The following is a 7,231-nucleotide window of genomic DNA, read 5'->3' on the forward strand; positions in this document are numbered from 1 at the left end:
ATAAGCACTTATGAACTGGTTGAGTTGAAGTTGTAGTTGAAAGAAATGCTTGATAAATGTTACATATGGTTAAGTGTGTCATCATGGGGAACCCCAATATTATTTATGAAGAAAAAGGATGGGATGTTCTGACTCTATATTGGCTACCGACAATTGAACAAATTGACTATTAAGAATCGGTATCCATTGCAATAGATTGATGACTTAATTGATCAACTGAGAGGAGAAACAAACTTCTCTAAGATTGACTTGAGGTCTGGGTATCATCAAGTGTGCATCAAAGAGGAGGATATCCATAAAATTTCTTTTAGGACAAGATACAGACACTATGAGTTTGTGGTAGTGCCATTTGGGCTTACTAATGCCTATGCCACTTTCAGGTGTCTAATGAATAGTGTTTTTTGTCCTTATTTGGAAAAAAAAAAAAAAAAAAATCATTATTTTTGTTGATCATATATTAATGTATTCAAGAACTGAAGAAGAGAATGAAAGGCACTTGGAAAAAATATTGTAATTGCTAAGGGGGAATAAGATTTATGCAAATCTTAATAAATGCAATTTCTTCCAATCATAGATTCATTACTTGGTACATATCATCTCAAGGGAGGGAGTAGCAGTTGACCTAGAGAAGGTTAAATCAACCATGGAATGGCCAACACCAAAGAATGTGAATGAGCTCAGATCATTCATGGGATTGGTAGGTCACTACAGGAGATTCATTGGGAATCTCTTCAAGATAGGCCATCTCATCACATCCTTGCAAAGAAAAGGAAATAAATTTTAATGGAGAGTTGAGTGCGCAATAAGAGTTGAGAAATTGAAACAGATGCTCATGAATGCACTAGTGTTGAGGATTATAAATCTTGATAATGATTTTGTGGTATGCAAAGATTCCTGCAAGGAGGGGCTCGGTGGAGTCTTGATGTAGGAAGGTCAAGTGACATGCTATGAGCCTGAAATCTAAATGAACATGAGAAAAATTATGTAACTCATGATCTATAGTTGGATTACATCACTCACTCGTTGAATATGTGGAGGCACTATCTTCTTAGCAGAAAATTCATCCTTATAACTAATCATGGAGGGATGAAGTATTTATTTCACTAGCCCAAGTTAAAATGAAAGGCAAGCAGGATGGCTAGCCATGCTCAGTAAGTTTGATTTTGAAATAAAATATATAAAGGGTAAAGAGAAAAAATTGACTAATGCACTTAGCAGAAGGATTCAACTAAATCACTTGGAAGCCATAAGATTTTATGAAGTGGACCTAGTGGAAAGGGTCAAAAATGCAAGGCAACATGATGAAAAATATCAACAATTAAGGGAAAAGTTACAACAAGTTAGTGAGGATGAAGAGTATCATCTCACAGGTGATGGTCTAATTAGATTCAAGAATAGAATATATGTGCCAAATAGTGAGGAATTGAAGAGGCTCATCATGAGAGAGTTCCATGACAAGCCATATTCAGGCCATCCTGGATATCAAAAGACACTCACAACCATTAAAAGGTTTTATTTTTGGCCGAATTTGAAGAAAGAAGTGGTTGATTTTGTTGCTAAATGCATAGAATGTCAGCAAGTAAAGGCTGAGTGAAAACATATAGAAGGTTTGTTGTAGTCTATTCCCATTCAGGAATGGAAGTGGGAGGTGATCTCCATGGATTTCGTTATCGATTTACCAAAAACCTCCAGACAACATGATGTCATTATGGTGGTGATTGACAAGTTGAGCAAGGTATCTCATTTTGTGGCGGTTAAATCCACGAACTTAGTTGGTGAGGTAGCTCAAATTTTCATAATAGAGATTGTGAGGTTGCATGGAGTTCCCAAAAAGATCATTTGAGATAGGGATGCTAAGTTTACTTCCAACTTTTGGATGGAGTTGTTTGTAGCATTGGCGACTAAATTGGCCTTTAGTATTACTTATCACCCATAGACATATGGGAAAACCAACAAAAGAAGTGGGAAGAGTAACTTCCACATGTAGAATTCGAATATAATAATGACTACCAAGAGTCTTTGAAAATGAACCCATTTGAGGCACTGTATGGGAGGAGTTTCAATACTCCTATCAACTAGAACGATTCATTGAAAATGATCCTTATCGGACCTGATATGCTGAAGGAAATGCATATTATAAGACATAATTTAAAGGTGGCACAAGACAGGCATAAATATTATGCAGACCAACATAGGATACATAAAGATTTCCAATTTAGGGAACATGTTTATTTGCGAATAAGACCTAAGAAAAGTTCCTTGAGGATTGGGCCATGTGACAAGTTGGCACCACAATATTGTGGGCCCTTTGAGATCCTTGAAAGGATTGGACCAGTGGCTTATAGGCTAGCCTTACCTCAATCAATAAAAGTCCATGATTTTTTCTGTGTTTCTTTGCCTAAAATATATGCACATGATTATAATCATGTGATTTATTGGTTTGCGCTACAAGTTGAACTAGAGGGAGAGTTCCAACTAGAGCCACTATGCATCCTAGATCGGAGGAGCACCATGCTCCAGAATCAAGCAATAGAGCAAGTCAAAGTGCAGTGGAAGCACTTTGGACCCAAGGAAGCCACTTGGGAAATGGATGACTCGATGAGGGAAGCATATCCTTTTTTGTTTGTTAGTTGAAGAAAATGTATATATGTGTAAATATTGTATAGAGTTGTACATATAAAGCTCCATAAGCAGTATGTAATTACTTAGTCATGTATTTTTGTTACATATTGGTAAAGAACACCAAGGATGGTGTTCCCCCAAGGGGAGGGGTTTGTGACAACCCCAATTGCTTAACCTCATTTTTCAATGTAAATATTTTTCATAAAAGAATTATGGGTTGATTTATGGGACATGGATTCCAGAGACTAGGTGGTTGATTTCTTGGGATGTTCAGTTACTTGTTACAGGAAAATTGGACTACCTTGGGATAGCCATTGAAGATTTGGTTGTTGTGCCTTTAATGGTGTAATAGCCCTGGTTAAAAGTCCATGTAAAAATATATCAAACCACAGTTGATGGGACACGTATTCCAAGCTGAGTGGTGGGAAAAACGTCCTAGTGGGTATTCATTTCGGTTTATTATGGCTAAGGAAATTGGTAAAGGCAATGGCAAAGTCTTTGGAAAGGAAAGAGGCATTAATTGGCATTTTATTTATGAAAATAATGGAAATTGGGAGATAAGGAAGGTGAAAGGTCACAGGTTGCATGTGAGGAGGAAAATGAAGAAAATAGAGGCCTCATTAATAAAAAGGCTTTTGTGGATCAGTTGGTGGGCTTGGTAAGTGTAACCTTTTGTCAATTTAGTTTTGGAGCTCTCTCATTATTCTATCTCTCTTCGACACTTAGAGTTTTCTTGGAGAACTTTAGCATTAGAGAAAGAAAGGAAAAGAAGGAAAGAGGATCAAGCAACTGCAGCAGGATTCTTTGCAGGTATCGATTTGAATGTGTATTTTCCTTACTAGATTTTGCATGCATGGTGTTGCATGTGATTGTCTTCTGTCATGGCATGGGTTTTCCAGGTGTGACAATGTCTTCAGCCTAGCCTTGCCATTTCTTGATAGGCTTAATGAGATGGGTTCTCATACTTCGGTTGAGATGGATTGTCGGATGGATTCAAATCTGAGTGGAGTGGATCTCCGAAATGGCAAACAAATGGCCTAGTGGTCCCTGAACCAGACTGTGCATCACAATAAATCCACTGGCCCAGTAACCCCTAAGCTAAACTGTGGGTTGTGGTAAGGCCAGGATTGTGTGCCTTGATGGGCCAAGGAATCCTTGTTGGTGAATGGTGGGATATAATGTAAAGCCAAGAGGTGGATTCCTCCATTGGGCCTGGTAGTCTTGAGATGGGATGTACGGTAAAGCCTAGAGAGTGGGTCTCGGTGTAGGGCCTAGTGATATCTGGATCATACCATGGATTACGGTAAAGCTTGAGAGACTAAGAGGCACTCAAATTCCTCACGGTGTAGGTAGATAACTCTGGTATCATCCATGATTGTTTGGATATTTTCAGTTAGTTATGAGCCCCACATTCATGCTTAGAATATGGCACAGGGGTGAATGGATGAAGAGAGATTTGGCTCAACCATTCTATGGTCGAGTGAAATGTGAAAGTCCCATATTGGGTTTGAATTTTGCCTCATTAATGAAAGGTTATTTCTCCTTATATTTCTATGAGTACTATACTTAATTATATGTGGATCATATGGTTGTGATTTCATTGATATTTTTGTTGTTATTATGTTGGTTCTATATATGTTTTATGACAATGGCCATGTATGGCTCTCATCATGTTTTTACTTGTAATGAATGAACAATGTATCTATGACCTAATAGATGATAATGCAACAAATGACATGAAGGAACTATGGTTCTTAGCGATTCTCAGATAAATATGAGATCCCTATGCTTAATTATGTTGTTTATGTAGGTTTTAACCCCGTACAGAAATTACCTACATACGAATTCTAAAAAATAGAAAATTAACAATGACAAGAGCATAAAACATAAAACAGATATACACAGAGATTTCCCCTGGATCCCAAAACTGGGATTACCAGATTGATTTTTCATTATATTCCTTTCAATGTTACAATACATATATATACATGTTGAAGAATCCATTAACCCTGGATTATAACATAAGTGTAGTTCCCTTGACCAGATCTACAAAATACCATGGATAGAAAACCATCATGCCCAAAACCATGTGTGATATCCATGAACAAAATCATAGGTAGGTCTGCCCACCTAATATAGGGTCCAAAAAAAACCCTCGGGGCACTTCCCCAGACCCTGTGCAGGGGGGTTGCCACCCCCCCTACTACACCCAGCGTGTGGGATAATCGTGGAAAGAATATAACACACACCCAATAGTCTACACCTGTAGACTACATGCTGATGCTATGTTTGACAAAATGTTTGTCATGGCTAGTAGGGGTCTAGTTAAGGAGTTGTTCAAGTATTTGCTTTAGCATCATTGTTTCCCTATTATTTTACTGCTCTTAAGATATCATTCCATTCTAGACAGTGACCTGGGCTCTGGGCCAGAAAAAGTGGCTCAAATCCCAGGGACGCTAGCACAGAACTAGACAAGAGAGTCCCTAGACACTGGCTTGTAGGCCTGTGAGAGCGTACAGAGGTCCCTGGATGATGGCATGCCCATAGCATGAGAGTGTCCAAAGGGAAAGTGATCAGAAGTTTCAGTGGGACCCAACGGCAAGCTTCCTGAAGTGTTGGCATGGTTCTCAGGGGTCCTGTAGTTGATGTGTAAGGTTCGTGTGTTGTTTTTCCATTGATTCCATTTCCTTAAGGTAACATAGGAGGTTGAATCCAACCAAAGTAGCTTATCTTCACATGTTTACCCCAGTTAGCCGGTTACCTGGGTAGATGTGGGAGGAGGGTGTTATAGAGTGGTATCAGAGCATGAATTCATGTTAATTTCGTATGTGTTTCTTGCATTATAAGACCATGTGCTTGTTGCATTTGCATGGGGTTGATCATGGTTGTAGTGATGTCGTCATGTGAAGGTTGATGGTGTTGTTGTGAGATGTATCATCATGAGTGTATCGTTGTATATGTGTTTGTTATGCATGTCGGTGTTTATATGTTGTTATGCATGCATTGTTATGGTTATGGTTATGCATGTATGGTAGGTCAAGCATGCATTGTGAGTTCATTGTATGCAATTAGGTCATCATGATTATATTGGTATGTTATGATGCTAATATGTTGGTTGAGATAGAGCAAGAGATGCAAATCATCATAATGAGGTTGCAGCAAGAGCAAATCATCATACAGGTTTGTATGTTGGGCATGTAGGTATGTAGGTTAAGGATTTTTATATGCATTATGGTTATGGGTATGTTTTTCATTCTATTGATGTTATGGTTACATGCATGGTAGATGCTAGTTGATTAGTGTAGTCATATGCACATGTGTCAGATAGTCGTGAATGATAGTAACCTATAGTCATATGCACATGTGTTGGATAGTCATGAATGATAGTAACCTATAGTCATATGCATTGTTATTGTTTTTTTATGTTAGATAACTTGATGATTATGTTATATGTTGTTCATGAGTATGTTATAGGTTAACTTGTTGTATTTACATGGTAGTTAGCTTGATGATGGCAGCCCTTATCTCGATTGCAAATTCACTTAACATTCTTACGTGGTTATTTGGACCCACTTTTCCGTCTCCATTTATAGAGACAGATGTTGATATTCATTATCGGAATTATTTATCTCGTAAAACTTTGACAACCAAAAGCTTGTGTTACAACGTCGTTTAGCCGACAACTTGAGGAATTGAATTAAATTCAACGTACACAGTTACAGCATCGAGCAGATGCTAGCTTGTGCAATGGAATAAATGCACAGAAAAATGGTTAACGCATTGAAATTACTTTAAAAATATATATTTATCACACACGAGTAAGTTGTTCGCTCATTCATGGTATTCAGGGATAGAGTCAATTAATTTGTTTTTAATTATTAAAATTTAAATAATTATTAATATTGAATATTAATTTATGGAAAAGTCGTAATTAAAAATAAAATTATAAATATTAGTATTATTTATTGTTATTAAGATTTATTTGTTATTAATATTAAGATTATTTTAGAAATTTTATTTAAATAGTTTTATATTTTTAAAATTTATTAAAAATTATCAATTTAATGTAATTGATATTAATATTATGATTATTTTAGAAATTTTATTTAAATAGTTTTATATTTTTGAAATTTATTAAAAATTATCTATATATATATATATATATATATATATATTTTTTATAAAATTTGTATGTTTTTCTTCAATTTTTCCTAAGTTAGTGTTGCAAAAAATTCTATATTTAAGGAAATGTGTAATTCTTTTTCTTTTTAAAATAAAAATAAAATATTTTCTAAATAAAAAATGGTGGTAACCATAATTAAAAACAAAAATAAATATATTTATTTGGTTAGTGGTTGGTTTTAATTAAAAGCATTATTGTTGAAGGCTTCTTATTTCAACTTTAGGTGGATAAGGATTTGTTGATTTTTTTTAATTGAGGGCCTAAATTGATTCTCAAAGGATATGCTCATGCTCGGCATATGCTTAGACTTAAAAATTTTAAAAATTTATAATCTTGTCCCATGGCTCCTGCCCACCAATTTCCTAGAGATTTGAGATTATTCCAATTCTAATAAGTTCTTCCATGATAAGTTTCTCATTATTATTT

This window comes from Pinus tabuliformis, chromosome 8, assembly GCF_031772625.1.
Source record: "Pinus tabuliformis cultivar Carrire ecotype Pingquan chromosome 8, CPIR1, whole genome shotgun sequence".
Classification (NCBI taxonomy): Eukaryota; Viridiplantae; Streptophyta; class Pinopsida; order Pinales; family Pinaceae; genus Pinus; species Pinus tabuliformis.